The sequence below is a fragment of the Paramisgurnus dabryanus genome, chromosome 8 (genome assembly GCF_030506205.2).
Source record: "Paramisgurnus dabryanus chromosome 8, PD_genome_1.1, whole genome shotgun sequence".
Taxonomy (NCBI): Eukaryota; Metazoa; Chordata; class Actinopteri; order Cypriniformes; family Cobitidae; genus Paramisgurnus; species Paramisgurnus dabryanus.
This window is the reverse complement of record NC_133344.1, coordinates 944,298-962,699: the sequence shown is the minus strand read 5'-3', so window position 1 is coordinate 962,699 and position 18,402 is coordinate 944,298.

Genomic DNA, 18,402 nt, shown 5'->3' with positions numbered 1-18,402 from the left:
ATCTTGGAGATTGAAATTTTAAAACTTCAAGAATTGGCTGAGTTAACTGGGGATCGTTGCTATTTAGATTCTTTAGTTAAAAAAAAAGTTCAGTTGGCTGAACTGCTGGGCCTTAAGACACAAGGGGCTCTGATCAGGTCTAGGTTCCAGAATTTGAACCAAATGGATGCTCCCTCTAAATTTTTCTTTAATTTAGAGAGAAAAAATGGGCAGAGCAGGATAATACATGCCTTGCGCTCAGAATCTGGATTGTTGTTGACAGAGCCTGCTGATATTCGCAGGAGGGCATTTTCTTTTTACGAGAATCTATACAAAAATGAGCTGGGGGAAAATTTTAAGGATGATAGTGTTTTTTTTGATAATTTACCCCAATTGTCACCGGAAGCCAAAACCAAAATCTCAGGTGCCTTGAGCCTTGGAGAACTGTATAAGGCCCTCCAAGAAATGGAGTCTGGAAAGGCAGCCGGAATTGACGGCTTACCAGCTGACTTTTATAAGTCTTTTTGGACAGTACTGGGCAATGATTTGCTTGAGGTACTAAACGAAAGTGTGAGGGAGGGGCAGTTGCCTTTAAGCTGCCGTAGAGCAGTGTTGACCCTCTTGCCTAAGAAAGGTGACCTAACAGAGATAAGGTGCTGGCGACCGGTTTCGTTGCTCTGCAGTGATTTCAAGCTGCTTTCTAAAACATTAGCGAATAGATTGTCAGGGGTGATAGAGGGAGTTATTCATCCTGATCAGACCTATTGCGTTCCCGGTAGGTCCATTTTTGACAACGTTTCTTTGATTCGTGACATTTTTGATATCTCCAAGATATTTAATGTGGATTGTGGCCTAATTTCGTTAGATCAAGAAAAGGCTTTTGACAGGGTTGAACACTGTTACTTATGGAGAGTTTTAGAAGCCTTTGGTTTTGATCAGAAGTTCATTGATTTTATTAAAGTTCTCTATAGTGGAGCGCAGAGTTTACTTAAGGTGAATGGGAGTCTATGTGCTCCTTTTAATGCTTGCAGAGGTGTAAGACAAGGGTGCTCACTGTCCGGCATGTTATATTCCCTAGCAATAGAACCTCTCTTACACCAGTTAAGGACTAAGCTTAAGGGTTTTTGTCTGCCAAATAATAAAGGCAATGTAATTTTGTCGGCCTATGCTGATGATGTTGTGGTCATGGTTAATGGGCAGGTTGACATACATGTTCTGTCAGGGTTGCTTAAAACTTTTAAAAAATTATCATCTGCAAATGTTAACTGGGCTAAGAGTGAAGCTATACTTTTGGGCAATTGGTCAGAGAACAGACCAAAACTGCCGGAAGGATTAAAATGGGAAAAAGCAGGTTTTAAATATTTAGGTGTTTACCTTGGGGATGAGACAATAATGCAAAAGAACTGGGAAGGTGTCATTGAAAAAGTTAAAGGACGTCTAGATAAATGGAAGCGTTTTTTGCCAATGTTATCATATAGAGGGCGCATTTTAATTATTAATAATTTGGTTGCATCCTCCTTGTGGCATAAACTAAACTGTATTGACCCTCCTATCCACTTACTCGCAAGGATCCAAGCTCTTTTAGTTGATTTTTTTTGGGATAGGATGCATTGGGTACCACAAAGTGTTTTGTTTTTATCCAAGGAGGAGGGGGGTCAAGGGTTAATACATTTACAAAGCAGACTGGCAACTTTTCGCTTGCAGTTTGTTCAAAGATTGTTATTTGGTTCTACTGATTGTAAATGGTGTGATGCTGCTAATGTGATTTTGCATAAATTGGAGAATCTAGGGCTAGACAAAGCTCTTTTTTTAATGAATCCATTGCAAATTAACTTTTCTACTTTGCCAGTGTTCTACAGAAACATTTTTAAAGTATGGAGTCTTTTTAACATAAAAAGTGACACATCACATTCCCTTTATTGGTTATTAAAGGAGCCCCTAATCCATGGATCACGGATGGACTTAGCTACAAGTGATTGTTTTCCAGGTTTTAATAGGATGCTGATTGTGAATAGAATCATTACTATGGAACAGTTACTGGATTTATCTGGTCCTGATTTTATGAATGTGGAAGCGCTGGCACAGCAATTGAAAATAAGATCAGTTCGCCTAATTACGCAGATGCTATTGAAATGGCAGTCAGTACTCAGTCCGGCTGAGAGGACTCTACTGACAGAATACTGTGAAGGACTCACTGAAGCCAATGTCAAAGATCCCTTCCCTGATGTGTTAATTTCAATTAATCTAGGAGATGTTTCTGGTGTTTTTTTGGATGGTGTTGAGTTTTCGGATGTGAATTTTTCTTTATGTACAGGCAAAACATTGTATAAACATTGTGTAATTGTTTTTTGTAAAAAATCTTTAAACATGAAAGTGGATACTCCATGGCGTGATTTTTTTAAACTGGAGGTAGACAAAAAGCCTGAGTGGAGAGCTCTTTACAAACCACCGTTGGCTAAAAAAGCAGGTGACTTACAGTGGAGAATTTTGCATGGTATTATTGCTGTTAACGCTTTTATTTCTATTTTGAATCCTGAAGTTGGTGTTGAGTGTCCTTTTTGTAATGAGAGGGAAACTGTGTTTCATGCTTTTTTAAATTGTTCCAGATTGCAGTCCTTGTTTCTACTGCTTGGTAACATATTTAGTAAATGTAATGAGGTATTTTCTCCAGTGGTTTTTATTTTAGGTTTCAAATATGTTGTTAGGAAAAAAATGTTGTGTCAGCTATTGAATTTTGTGTTGGGTCAGGCTAAGATGGCCATTTATATAAGTAGAAAACAGAAGATTGAACAGAATTTGGTTCAAAACATTGTGGTTGTTTTCTCAAAAATGGTACAATCAAGAATACAGACTGATTTTAATTATTATAAGATGGTAAATGATTTGATTACATTTGAGGGTGTTTGGTGTTATAATGAATTTTTATGTACTGTTGTCGATGATGAATTGTTTTTTACTTTTTTGGAGTGAGAATGCACATCATGTTCAATTGAAATTGAATTATGGCAATGTAGTGCTGTAACCCTGTTTTTTGGTAATAAAGTGTTGTAAAAATCAAAATCAAAATCTCTCTCTCTCTCTCTCTTTCTCTCTCTCTATCTCTCTCTCTCTATCTCTCTCTCTCTATCTCTCTCTCTCTATCTCTCTCTCTCTATCTCTCTCTCTCTCTCTCTATCTCTCTCTCTTTCTCTATCTCTATCTCTCTCTCTCTATCTCTCTCTCTATCTCTATCTCTCTCTCTATCTCTCTCTCTATCTCTATCTCTCTCTCTATCTCTATCTCTATCTCTATCTCTCTCTCTCTCTCTCTCTCTCTCTCTCTCTCGCGTGATTGCAGTGGAGTGTGTGAGGGGAGCGTGCGGGCGAGAAAGTTTGTGGAAACTTTGTCTTTTCAAACTGTTTTCCAACCTTTTGTTTTTTTGTTTTGTTTTGTTTTGTTAGTTAGTTAGTTAGTTGTAGGGATAGTGGGAGGAAAAAGTTCATTGTTCATTGCGCGTTTACAGACGCCGTAATGGCGTCTGTTCCAGTGCAGGGAACGCCAACTCTGTCACGCAGGAATGGGTGCAAGTGTGCCCCAGAGCCTGGAGTGACAGTAGAAGAGTTGCTTCTAGTTATAGGAGAACAAGTGGGCTTTGAAAATATAATTTCGGCTTCGCGGATGAACAAAGCTGTCGTCGTGTTTTTAAAATCCGATTCTCTTGTCAATCAGTTGACTGTGAGCGGAATATGGGTAAAGGATACGTTTGTGCCGGTAACCCCGCTATCCGCTCCGGCAACGAAAATCATAATTTCAAATGTTCCACCGTTTATATCCAATGAGGCTATTACGAAGGAACTGCAAAGATTTGGGAAGATTGCAAGTCACGTAAGAATGATTCCGCTTGGATGTAAAAACAATGCCCTTAAACATGTCCTTTCTTTTAGACGCCAAGTCCTCATGATTTTGAACTCACAAGACCGCACTTTAGAGATTTCTTTCCGTATCAATCACGGGGAAAACTCATACATGGTTTATGCTAGCACGGAGAGCCTTAAGTGTTACGAATGTGGAGAATATGGCCATAAACGCATCGCATGTCCACATAAAGATGACCAACGTGCTTCTAATGGTGACATTAATGATCAGCAAACGAGTGACGGTGAAGCACAGCGAACTGAGGAGCAATATAAGGAGCCTATAGAGGAGGGCAAGATACAAGAGGTGAGTGAGATTAATTTACATGATGTAAGCGTGGAACAAGCTGGATGTAGTTCTCCTTTTGAAAAATCTGGAGATGTAACAGATGATGACATTGATAAAAGTGAAGTTCAGAGTAGTGCAGAAGATGTGTGTGAAAGTTATGATGTACAAGTTGAAAACTCTGAAGAATATATGTGTGATGAAGGGGAAAGTCTATCCCAGTGTACAGATGATGGATTAGTAGATGATGAACAGTGGACAAACAGTTCAAGAGGAAGTGATAAGGATTTGTATACTGTTGAGGAAATTAATGCATTTCTTGATAAAACTAAAGGGAAAGCAGGAGTTGAAGTAAGTAATTATTTTCCTGATTTGGAAAGATTTATTGCTTCAGTGGCATGGGCTAGGAAGTCTAGTAGCCTTGATGAACTTTCGCAGCAAAAGCGATATCGGTTAAAAAAGCATATTACTGGTCTTAGACAAGGCAAAAAGATAGTGAAAGTAAGGGAAAAAACGAATTAATGAACTCTAAATCTTCCTTTCCACTCTGTTTCTTCCTTTTCTTTTTCCTTTTACTAATGGAGATCTTAAGGGTGGGATCAATTAATGTAAATGGAATGAGGGATGGGAGGAAGAATAGTTGTGTATCAGAAATAATACGATTGAAAGAGTTGAATGTCATATTTCTACAAGAAACCCACAGTAATCAAGATAATGAGACTGATTGGGGACTATGGTGGAAAGGAGATCAAGTCCTTAGTCATGGGACAAATATAAGTGCAGGAATAGCGGTGCTTTTCTCCACTGTCCTTAAAACAAAGGTTTTATCAAAGCATGAAGTCGTACCAGGGAGGTTATTGGCTGTAAGAGCTGAAATCAGAAATCTGCATGTGTTGTTTGTGAACGTTTATGCCCCTAATGTAGGAGAAGACAGAGCACAGTTTTTTGTTAAATTAGAGGACTTTTTAAAACAACAACAAGATGATGTGATTGTATTAGGCGGAGACTGGAATTGTACTTTGGATTTTACAAAAGATAGAAATGGAGAAGAACCTCATGCAAAGTCAGCTATGTTTTTGTCTAATATTATAAAGAATTTTAATTTCTCAGATGTATGGAGAGAGTATAACACATCAGTACAACAATATACATGGGTTAAAGTCAGCAATGGAAGCATTTCTGGTGCACGGTTGGATAGGCTTTATGTATCACATAATATGAGAAATAAGGTTGTTAAAGCAACCATTATTCCAACAGTTTTTTCTGATCACAAACTTATAACAGTTGAACTCATTTTAACTGAAAGAAAACATATGAGCTATTATTGGCATTTTAATGTTAAGCTTTTAAGTGATAAACAATTTTGTGAAAATTTTAAATGTTTTTGGGAAGCCTGGAAAACTGAAAAATGTATGTATAAAAATATAATTCAATGGTGGGATGTTGGCAAGGTACATATAAGAGAGTTTTGTCAACAATATACATCTTATTCCTCCATAGCTATGAAAAAAACTTTAGAGTGGTTGGAAAATGAGATTATAGACATTGAAAAGAAAATGAATGGTAATGAGGTTGGGAATTTACAAGACTTATGGACTGAAAAGAAAAATCAGTTGAGCTCCTTTTTAAATGAAAAGGTTAAAGGAGCACTGATTAGAAGTCGCTTCCAAACAATAAGAGATATGGATGGACCTTCCTCTTTTTTTTTTAACTTGGAGCGGAAAAAAAGTCAAGAAAAACAGATGCATATTTTAAAAGACAATAATGGATGTGTTACAACAGACCCAATTGTGATGCGTAAAATGGCTGTGGAGTTTTATTCAAATTTATATGCTGCTGACATTTTAGATGAACAGTGCAGAAACGAACTGTTGCAAGACCTTCCGAGTTTGACATCAAAACATAAAAAACTCTTAGACTCTGAACTGAATTTTGAGGAAATTACTGATGCTGTTATGGGACTTTCCTCAGGACGTACGCCAGGATTGGATGGGTTACCTGCTGAATTTTTTAAGAATTTTTGGAGTGTTATTGGTAATGACTATTTTGAGGTAATCCAGCAATGTATAAAGGAAAGAGTTCTTCCTTTGAGCTGTCAGCGAGCAGTCTTAACGCTACTCCCCAAAAAAGGTGATTTGACATCCCTTAAGAGCTGGAGACCCGTAGCAATTTTAGGGTCCGACTACAAAATCTTTTCAAAATGTCTAGCAAATAGAGTAAATGGTGTACTGGACACAATAATACATGAAGACCAGTCATATTGCATAAAAAATAGATCAATACTAGATAATTTGCATTTGGTGCGGGATGCTTTTGATTTTGCTTCTCAGAATAATATGAATACAGGTTTCTTGTCATTAGATCAAGAAAAAGCTTTCGATAGAGTTGATCATTTTTTTCTTTTCGATACTCTGAAAGCTTTTGGTTTTGGAGACAATTTCATTTCCAAAATTAAAATGCTATATACCGGGGCAACATGTATGATTAAAATAGCTGGTGGCCTTAGTGTTCCTGTAAAGTTAAATAGAGGCATTCGCCAAGGATGTCCAATATCAGGCCAACTTTACACTATAGCCATAGAACCTTTACTATGTCGACTAAGAAGACAATTAACAGGTATACAGGATAATGCTTTCGTATTTAAACATCCTATTAAGCTCTCTGCATACGCAGATGATGTGACTGTTGTAATTAGAAACCAAAATGATGTTGAAAGTGTTAAAATGGCTTTACAATGTTATGGGAAAGCATCTTCAGCCAAAATTAATTGGCAAAAAAGTGAAGCTTTGTGGTGTGGTCAAGATGTTATTAGTCCATCATTACCGGGTGACTTAAAGTGGGGGAAAGCGGGTTTTAAGTATTTAGGTGTCTTTTTAGGGACAGAGGAATATAAAAAGAAAAATTGGGAGGGACTTGTGGAAAAAGTGTGTGCTCGGTTGTCTCACTGGAACTGGTTGCTACCCCAGTTGTCCTTTAGGGGGAGAACCCTGGTCTGTAACAACCTGGTTGCTTCGACATTATGGCATAAAATGATGATTCTAGAGCCTCCGGATGAGTTGGTAAAGACAATTCAACAAAGCATGGTAAACTTTTTCTGGTCGGGACAACACTGGTTGAAGGCACCAGTGCTTTATTTGCCAATACAAGAAGGAGGACAAGGTCTGGTCGATATTAAATCCAGGATCAGAGCTTTTAGACTTCAGACGGCGCAGAGACTCCTATATGGGGAAGACGTAAGCTGGGCTGGGATAGCCTGTGCTCTTTTAAGGAGAGCAGGCAATATCGGACTAGATCGTCATTTATTTCTTATGGACATTGAAAAACTAAACCTGACAGGATTGACACCTTTTTACAGATCAATGTTGAAAACATGGACACTGTTTAAGTTTTCTCGGAAACCAGAAGGTGTGAGGGGACTATGGCTGAGAGAGGAGCCATTGTTTTTTAATACAGCATTGGACTTAAATGTTTTCAAATCAGAATCTTTAAGGAAAATGATGTGGACTGCTGGTATTACGAAATTAAAACATCTTGTTTCTGAGCAAGGGTGGATTTCGGCTGAAAATTTGGCACGGAAATTGAGAATGAGATCAGTTCGAGTAGCAGAAAGACTGTTGACTCAAATCATAGAGTTTTTACCATCTGACTATAGAGGCTTATTGGAGACACAGGTTGGAGAGGAGGAAATTTCTGCTTTTCCGGACTTGAACCTTTCAGCTGATACAGAAACATGGGAAGAGATGGAGAATGGACTGCTTTCGTTTTGTACCCCTCAGTTGGAAGATTTTAGAAATGATGGCAAGAAAAACATTTATGTACTGTGTGTAAAGGTGTCACATCTTCTTCAGCTCCAGAATGTGAAAGAGTCTAAATGGCAAGACTGTTTTGGACCAGGTACCTCCCCTAAGGGCTGCTGGCGGACCCTGTACAAGCCTCCTATTGAGAAAAGAACTGGGGACCTACAATGGAGGCTTGTGCATGGTATAATAGCCACAAACAGACACAGAGCACACCTGGATCCACAGGTTGGGGAGGGCTGTCCTTTTTGTGGAATGTCAGAGACTGTTTTTCATTTATTTTTTAATTGTGTGAGATTACAGCCACTATATGATATATTGAAAGAGTGGTGTCAAACCCTGGGGGAATTATTTGCACCCGAACTTTTTATTTTTGGACCCAAATATTGCAGAAGTAAAATGAAGAGTCATGTTTTATTAAACTTCATGTTTGGGCAAGCAAAGATAGCTATATGGTTGTCAAGAAAAAATAAGCTGATTGAGAAGGGATCAATTGATGTTATTACAATATTAAAGGGATTAATAAAATCCCGCATCAATATTGAGTATAGTTATTATAAATTGATTGATGACATGTTGAGCTTCAAAGAAAAATGGGAAATTAATCAATGCATTTGTGAGGTTGATTCTGTTGAGGTTTTACACATTTATATTTGATTTTGGTTTTTATCATCTTGATGCTGTTTTAATGTTTTTGTAGTTTTTTTGTTTTTTGTGTAATAAAGAGACCTTAAAAGTCAAAAAAAGTCTATCTCTCTCTCTCTATCTCTCTCTCTCTCTCTCTCTCTCTCTCTCTCTCTGGTGCATGCTGGGAATTGGGAAGAGGGTGAACTAGGTGAGAGGAAACTTTCTAACTTTACTTTCCGGTTTTTATCCTCTATTTTGAAAAAAACAAAAAACAAAAAACAAAAAAAAAAAAAACAAACAAAAAAAAAACATCTGCCGCGAGAGTTTCTTGTGTCGGAGGTAGGGATGACGTCTCGCACGAACGTGCAGGCGTCAGGCCTGTCGCTCCGGCATGGGATTAGGTGTGTGACCCAAGCAGGTGTGCCTGTAGAGGATGTGTTGCTGGATGTGGCAGAACGTGTGGGGCATGAGAACATCATTTCGGCATCTCGGATGAACAAGGCTGTAGTGGTTTTTTTGAAAGAAGAAAACCTGGTTCATAGTTTGATCGAGAGCGGCGTTTCGGTAAGTGGCACTTTTGTTCCTGTTCAGCCATTAGTTTCAGTTACGACGAAGGTAACAGTTTCTAATGTTCCGACGTTTATTCCGGACGCCGATATTGAACGAGAGCTTTCTCGGTTTGGAAAACTAGCCAGTGGAATCAGAACGGTCTCACTTGGTTGTAAACATGCCGCTTTAAAACATGTATTGTCGTTCAGGCGACAGGTGTATATGTTTTTAAATGAACCGACGCTGAATATTTCCTTCCGCTGTGTTTTTGATGGTAAATCGTACATGATGTATGCGAGCACGGGAGAGATGCGTTGTTTTGATTGCGGATGTATTGGACATGTTAGACTGTCTTGTCCTCATAGATTTGACACTGAGAATGAAGCAGGCCCTAGCAATATTTCAGATAAGAGTAAGGAAAATGAAAATGATGTGCAAAAGAGTAATGAAGTAAATATACCAAATGAAGCAGCAATGATAAACAATGAGGATCAGAATATGGCTTCAAAATCAAAGGAAGGGATGATAATGGTAGGTTTGTCCTCTAATAATGAAAAAGATGTAGAGGAAGCTTCTGGAAGTAAGCCAAAACAGCGGAAAATGAAGGACATTAATGTTGTAACTGATGTGACTATTGAGAAAAGCATTGTGGTACAGGAGGCTGAGCAGGGTGATGCTGTGGAGAGTTTAGAGAGTAATAGACAGAGCCAGACAAATGAGGATGAAATTCGGTTGGAAAGTAAAACTTTGGAAAAAGGGAAGAGAATATCTTCTAGCAAAAAGGTGCAAGTTGAAGCGGTTGATGAGGAAATGGATGGTGTCGACGGTGATGAGGATGATGATGATGGTGGTGGATTATCTGATTTTTCAGACGTGTCAGATGTTTCACAAATAAGTGGTGAGCAGGTTTATTCATTAGATGAGATAAATAGCTTTTTGGATGAAACATTTGGAAAATCTGTTGATGTGCGGAATCATTTTTCTGATTTAAAGAGGTTTGAGTCTTCTGTTTGTTATTGGCAGAGGAGGGTTGGAGATGATGAACTCAGTCAAAGAAAGAGGTTTTGCTTAAAAAAGTTTCTTGGGAAACTGCGAAGGGATAAAACCCTTATGAAACGTAAATTCAAATAACTTAATCAATGGCTAATACATCACTCAGGGTGACTTTACTATACCCTTTTTTCTCTGTCTCTCTTTTCTACCTCTTTATATTTTCTATGGAGATGATAAGGGTAGCCTCTTTGAACATTAATGGGGGGAGAGACAGGAGCAAGAGAGCAATGGTGGGAGAATTTATCAACATAAAAAATATAAATGTTTCTTTTTTGCAAGAAACACATACAGATGGTAACAATGAAGTGGAATGGCGTAGATGGTGGGAGGGGGAGAGTGTTTTTAGTCATGGGTCAAATATAAGTGCGGGGGTAGCCATTCTATTTTCAAAGAGTTTGAACTTGAAAATTGTGTCAACTGAAGAAATAGAAAAGGGTAGAGTTTTAATGGTCACAGGAGAAATATATGAATTAAAAATTATTTTTATAAATGCATATGCCCCAAATAATGGATCAGATCGTGTTGAATTGTTTAGAAAATTGCAGAATGCTATAAGAAATTGTGACAATGATTCTTCCATAATAATGGGTGGGGATTGGAACTGCACCACAAATTTTCTTTTAGATAGGAATACAGAGGAGTCTCACTCATTGTCTAGTAATGCTCTTGTTAATATCATCAAGGAGTTTGCGTTAATGGATGTGTGGAGGAATATGAATCAGATAACTAAACAGTATACATGGGTGAAAATATTAGATTCTAATGTAACGGGAGCAAGATTAGATAGAATATATTTAAGTAAAACAAACATTAATAGAGTGTCTAATGTGAACATTTTTCCTAATGGTTTTTCTGATCATCATGCTGCAACTATGGATTTTAATATTTCTACTTTAGCACGCCCCAGTTTTTATTGGCATTTTAATTCTAAATTACTGCAGGATAGGTCTTTTTGTGAGAAGTTTGGTGTTTTTTGGAAAATGTGGAAATTGAATAAAAGCAAGTTTGAAAAAGTGACACAATGGTGGGAGGTGGGAAAAACACAAATAAAGGTTTTTTGTCAAAATTTTTCCTACAATACTACTGTGTGTGTTAAAAAGAAAATTGAGCAGTTGGAGAAGGAAATTATATGTATGGAAAGTGTTTTGGATATTAATCTTTTGGGTGCATCTAATGTCTTAAAGAGTAAGAAGTTTGAATTGAGATCTATTTTGGAGGAAAGAGCGAAGGGTGCTCTTATAAGAGCAAGAATTTCTTCTATTAAGGACATAGATGCTCCTACTTCCTATTTCTTTAATCTTGAGAGGAAAGTTGCACAGCAAAAGCGCATACTTCATCTGCGCAAAGACAATGAAACATTAACATCGAATCCAACAGAAATGAGGCAAATGGCAATGAATTTTTACGCTGATTTGTATGGACATACTGACTGTGATTCTGAGAACATGACACAGTTATTACAAGGACTTCCAAAATTGCAACCTGGAGATAAGAAAAAGCTTGACACTATGATAACTTTTAATGAACTTACAGATGCAGTTCAGCAACTGTCCACAGGGCGTTCACCGGGAATAGACGGTTTACCGGCTGAATTTTATAAGACTTTTTGGACTGTTTTAGGTGAAGATTTTTATGAAGTCTGTTGTGAATGTTTTGAAAAAGGCACATTACCAACTAGCTGTCAGAGGGCTGTGATCTCTCTTTTACCAAAGTGTGGAGATCTTGGTTCTTTAAAGAATTGGCGCCCGGTTTCTTTGATGTGCTCCGAATACAAAATATTGGCTAAAGCTTTAGCCAACAGATTAAAAAAGTATATACACATTGTGGTCAAAGGACAGCAAACATATTGTATTCCGGGTCGCACAATAATGGATAATCTGTTTTTAATAAGAGATGTTATTGATGTTTCCATAAATGAAAAGTGCAATGTGGGAGTTTTATCCATCGATCAGGAGAAAGCTTTTGATCGGGTGGGTCATGAGTATATTTTTAAAGTTCTGGAATCTTTTGGGTTTGGGGATGTTTTTATTTCATGGATACGTTTGTTGTATAAAGGTGCCTCAATAATGCTCAAGATGGGGAATGGTTTGACCTATCCATTGCCTGTTAAAAGGGGGATTCGACAGGGGTGTCCTCTCTCAGGGCAATTATATAGTTTAGCTATTGAACCCCTTTTATGTAAATTAAGGAATGAACTAAAGGGTTTTGTAGTTCCAGGAGACCCAAATGAGTCGAGAGTTTCTGTTTCAGCCTATGCAGATGATGTGTCTATTTTTATCACTGGGCAAGAAGACATACAAACCTTATGTAAGAGTCTGGATGTTTACGAGAAAGCATCTTCGGCTAAAGTCAATTGGGGAAAAAGTTATGGTTTTATTGTGGGACAATGGGAAAATGGTGGGCCACCCAAACTTCCCGGAGGTTTGCATTGGGGAAGAGAAGGAATAAAGGTTCTTGGAGTGTTTCTAGGAGTAGATAGTTATAAGAAAAAGAACTGGGAGGGTATGCTGGAGAAGGTGTCTGCTAAGTTGTCTAAGTGGAAATGGCTATTGCCAGAGCTATCCTACAGGGGTAGAGTGTTGGTTACAAATAACCTGGCCGCCTCCATGTTGTGGCACAGACTGAACGTTTTAGAGCCACCAGATGACATTGTTAAGAGCATCCAGAGAAAGTTGGTGGATTTCTTTTGGTCAGGGCAGCATTGGATTCCTGCGTCAGCTCTGAATCTTCCAATTCAAGAGGGGGGACAAAGTCTGATTGACGTAAGGAGCAGGATCCACACTTTTCGATTACAGGCAGCACAGAGACTGTTGTATGAGGAGGACGTGGAGTGGACGACTGTGGCATGTGCTCTGCTAAGGAGAACCTCGAATCTGGGATATGACAAGCAGCTGTTTTTACTGAAAGTCAATGAACTGGATTGTAATCATTTATCTCCTTTTTACAAATCCATGCTGAAAGTGTGGAGAATGACTTTTACTGTGACCAGAGAGATTTTGCGACCACAGGACTGGATCAGGGGAGAACCCTTGTTTCACAATTCTTTGATGCAAATGAACATTTTGTCTTCGGAAAGTGTGAGGAATTGTCTGGTCAAAGCGGGATGTACGAAGATTGAACATTTAAGGGACGACAATGGGTGGAAGACCGCTGTCTTACTTCAGCATGAGACAGGAATCCGTTCTGTACGTCTCTTGGATCAGATGCTGGAGGAAGTACGCTCAGCGCTGCCTGGAGCCTGCAGAGAAGCACTGGAGACTCATTCGCAGCAAGGCTGGAGCTGCAGTTTTCCACCAATAAGTGTTTCTGCTGTACAAGAAAGTCAGGGGGATGAAGATATGTTTTTGTCCTTTAAAACTCCAGAGCTGGGCTTATTTCAGGACGTTGGCAAAAAGGCACTGTACATTGTGTGTGTCAAAGTGACTCATCAGACTGTTTTGAGAAGAGTCAGAACATGGAGGTGGACAGAAGTGTTTGGGCCAGACTTCAGAGGAAGCTGGAGATCTCTGTACAAGCGTCCTATTGAGAAACGTACAGCAGATTTGCAGTGGAGACTGATGTATGGTATAATAGCTACAAACAGACACGTGGCGCACCTGAATCCAGAAGTGGGAAGGCAGTGTCCTTTTTGTGGGACAGATGAAACTGTAGAGCACTTGTTCATCAAATGTGGAAGGTTAAGAGGTCTTTTTTATTTTTTAACAGTGTGTTTAGAAAATATGGGTGAGGATTTTTCTTACAAAGTTTTTATAAGTGGTCCAAAGTATAAAGCCAGTGAAAGAAGAAAAGTGGTTTTGTTAAATTACCTGTTGGGATCAGCTAAGTTGGCAATTTGGAAGACACGGACAAATAAGATTGTGGGTACTGGCTCAATTGATGCAGAAAGAGTTATGAAAGGGTTGGTGGCTGCTCGAATTAAAATTGAGTTTGTTTATTTTAAATTAGTTAATGATATGATACAATTCTCTGAAATTTGGGCTGTTGATAATTTTTTGTGTGAGGTTGGAGAGGATGAAATGTTGGTTTTAAAGATGTAAAGAACTGAAATCTGAATTGACTGATTTGTTGCTGTTGTTTTTTAAGATGTTCTGTAGTGATTTATGATGAATGAGTAAATAAATATGTTTTTAAGCCTCTCTCTATCTCTCTCTCTATCTCTCTCTCTCTCTCGAATTTAAAGAACTTTATTGGCATGATTGTGTCACTTACAATATTGCCAAAGCATTATACATAAAATGAGAAACATACAATAACACAATATTAACAAACATTAAGGTGCAATTAAGCTAAGGTGCTGGGTGATGGATGAAGTACTACTGCAAAATAAAATAAAATAGAATCAGAGGATATTTACAATATAAAGTTGACTTTGAAATATAAACATATGAAGTATACAAATGTACATTTATGGAGGCACATGAGAGGTAAAATAAAAATACTGTACAAGATCAGGGCTGTGGATTATTTCTGATGGTGTGTAACTGAGAGAGATGTAAAGCAGAGATGTCTGTTAGAGTCTAGAGACACACCATCAGAAATAATCCACAGCCCTGATCTTGTACAGTACTTTTATTTTACCTCTCATGTGCCTCCATAAATGTACATTTGTATCTCTCTCTCTCTCTCTCTCTCTCTCTCTCTCTCTCTCTCTCTCTCTCTCTCTCTCTCTCTCTCTCTCTCTCTCTCTCTCTCTCTCTCTCTCTCTCTCTCTCTCTCTCTCTCTCTCTCTCTCTCTCTCTCTCTTTCCAGCCCATTGGTTTGCCAAAAGGTTCAGTTACCCGAAGCCTCGTGAACAGTGTGCTCTCTAGTGACACCTGCTGTGGAAAGCAATGTATTGCACACAAATCTATTCATTCTGAGCAACCAAATTGTCATGGTGTGGGCTTTATCTATTGCCTGTGTATTAAATAAAGTATTTTACTCTGCTTTTGTTAACCTATGCACACAGAACTCATACAAACACAACTTTGTGTTCAACTGTTCAGTAGTTCTTTGGGTTATTGATAACCATGAATGCCCCGAATGAGTGTAAATAAATTATTATGAGTGCAGTGCTGACTGGGAAGGCAATAGTGCAATGCTTATTGAACTGAGGGGTGCAATAGTGCAATGCTTATGGGACTGGAAGTGTGAAACAGCAAACTGCAACACGGAAAAGTGTTTACTGGTTTTTATTTAAAACAAAAGTTTTTAACAGTATTTGGATTGAAGTGGTTTCTCTTTTTAGAAAGCTCCTCTCAAGCCTTAGAAAACATCCTTTCACAGGGCACTGATGATGCTGGACAACATAAGAAGGTCAGTGCCAGCTTATATAAATTGGGATATTGGAGCTTCTGTTTGTTTTAATATCCCAATGGATCCTCAGTCCTCCTAGGCTATCCCTAATACAGTCTACTCTTATAATAATAATAATAATAATAATAACAGCAATACTATATATAATAATAAAACTACTACTAATATAGGCTATATCAAAATATATATAGCAAAATAATTACGTATTATAGGTATTAGAACTAGATATATGCTAATTTACTCTACTAATCTACTTTCCTATGCTATGTATATTTTACTCTAATAATCGTCTAAACTAAGTGTAATATAATATATAATACAGGCTATGATATATAATGATAACTATACTACAAACTCACTACAAACTCGCCACTACGTACAACCAACACCTCAACACCAATGCAAACGTACTGCAAAACCCACAAGAGGCGCGAGTTTTGAACCATTTTTTTACGGAGGCGATACTCAGAGTGAAGCAATGACGTATTCAACAGAAAACGAGGCCTCGTTTGTAATCGTCACGTGATTTTCACGGAAACAATACAAGCCTCGAATCGGGGCTTCATCTGGAACGCCCCTTTTTGCTCGACACAAGCTCCGGAGCTTCGCTTCAGATGTCACATCACTACGCTGGAGTCATAGGAAAATCCTACGGGTAGAAGAAACATCAGTCTAAGTGGCACATTTAAAGGAGTAAAGTAGGAAGGAAAATGATTTTGTTTTGCAACGTAAACAAAGGCAGACCACTGTGAGTATCAACTCCTGTGTTGGGCAACGTGTAAAACTAACCTGTGCATTCGTTGAATACCTCCAGGAGAAGGAGGCCGGCCCTACCCCTGAACCAGCGTGGTAGGTGAACTGCAGAAACGTTTTGTCCCTGCCTGCCCGTGGCTGCAGTCTCCCTGGAGGGAGGAGCCAGAGATCCTTTAGTTTTAATTGCCCTTTCCCCTTTTCCCCAGTACATTTTAACTATTTAAATAAAGATTGTTTTATTACTTACCTGTCCTCGTTGTTGTCTGGTCATTGGGTTGGCTTTGGGGACCTCCTCGAGGTGGAAGTTGAGAAGGGGTGTGGCTTTAGTAAAGTAACCGCCAGCCCCTGGGTGTGACACAAACATTCAAATCCATGAAAACTATTGTGTATGTAATTTACAATTAATTGCTTATTAGAATTTGTAAAGTCCTTGTGAGAGACATTTGTTGTGTGGCTCTTTGAAGTAAATGTTCCTTTTTTTGGCTCATCATGCTGAAAAGGTTCGCCACTCCTGGCACTCCTGGCACTGGGTTGTCCCGTGTGAAAGGAACAAATGACTCGGAGGAACCGAAGATGCGACAGGTGAACTAATCAATTCTCTTTCCGGCACAGAACCAATACATGTCACGCAGGCACACAAAATGAATGAATCACTCTGCGAGACAACTCGTTCCTGAGTCATACTAAAGATTCGTTCAAATTGAAGGAATCGTTCATGGACGACCCATCACTAGACGACAGGCTGTACAGCAGCTTTGAGGAAGATGAAAGTTTAAACTGTCAAAACTTTAAAACGCATGCAAACAATACACTTTCAGCATAAGGATGCAATTATCCCTGATAGCTATGTGTTGTATATGCTGTTTGATGGGGATGTGAAGACACGTTGCGTTGTTAGGACCAGAGAATGTCCTCATAGAAAATACACACATCTCTGTAGAAATCCAATTTGTCCACGGATCTGGGGCCTAGGGTGGCCATTCATACCAGTTCCGACACGTCCCGAACATGTTTTCGGGTGCGTTCTCCGGAAGTTTCGTTGGTCGACCACATACGTCATCAAGGTTTAATATTACGGGTTCAATTTCAGAAAAGCAACCGTTACATTTCAAGGTAAGAATGAAACTACAATGATTGTATGTCTTAAAAGAAATAAATCTTTATTTTCTAATGTATTTTACCTGAAATGTGAGAACTTCGATGAAGTATGCGATCGTATCCGGAAAACGCACCCGAAATCCTGTTCAGGATGTGTCCGGCAAAACTGGCACGAATGGCCACCCGTCTAGCAATGGCAGCGTTGGCTTAATTAGAGGACATTTTCAATGGACGAATCCGGAGAGAATGAATTTTTAGGGACCACAATAATTTTCTGGCCCACGATGATGACGATCTGGCTTATTTCAGATTTTCAAGGGCTAAACTCTTGGAGCTCTGCGCTGAGTTGGGTCAGAATTTGGAAATAGAGACAGTGAGGAGCCACACATTACACGTTCCTTTACAGGTGCTTACTACACTTGGTTTCCTGGTAACTGGTTCTTTCTAAAGAGAACTGGCAGACCGCTCCGGAATAAGCCAGTCGTGTTTGAGCAGTGCAATGCCAGCTGTATGGGACGGGATGGGACGCAATTTGGAGTCTGTTATTAGGCCCTGACAAGGTTTGCTGCATCATACTGACCTGAGGAGTGCTGCACAATGTCGCGCACAAGCATGACACACCCATTGGTGAGGTGGGGGCACCACCAGATGACCCTGACCCAGGACCAGTATATGTGCAGCACATTCAACAAGCTTTTCAGGACCATCAACGTGTAAATCCAACAAATAGTACTCAAATAGTTCATTTGTTGACCAATTCCTTTAATGAATTGCTTATTTCTGTGCTTATATATGATGTTTGTTAATGGGGTTTGTTTGATAGGACGACACCTCTATAGTTATGCACACTTGACTAGATGTTCATCTTAAACTCTTTTTATAACAACTTGGTTTTTATTTCATGTTTTAAGCATTATTTATCAAATCATCAGAATACAGACAGAAATAACAACACAAACACAATATATACACAACAGATAAACACAAAGTACAGATGATAAATGATACAGATGAAGATTAGAAAAAAGAAGAGAAAGTCAACTCTTAAAATCTGATGGACACTTCACACAAC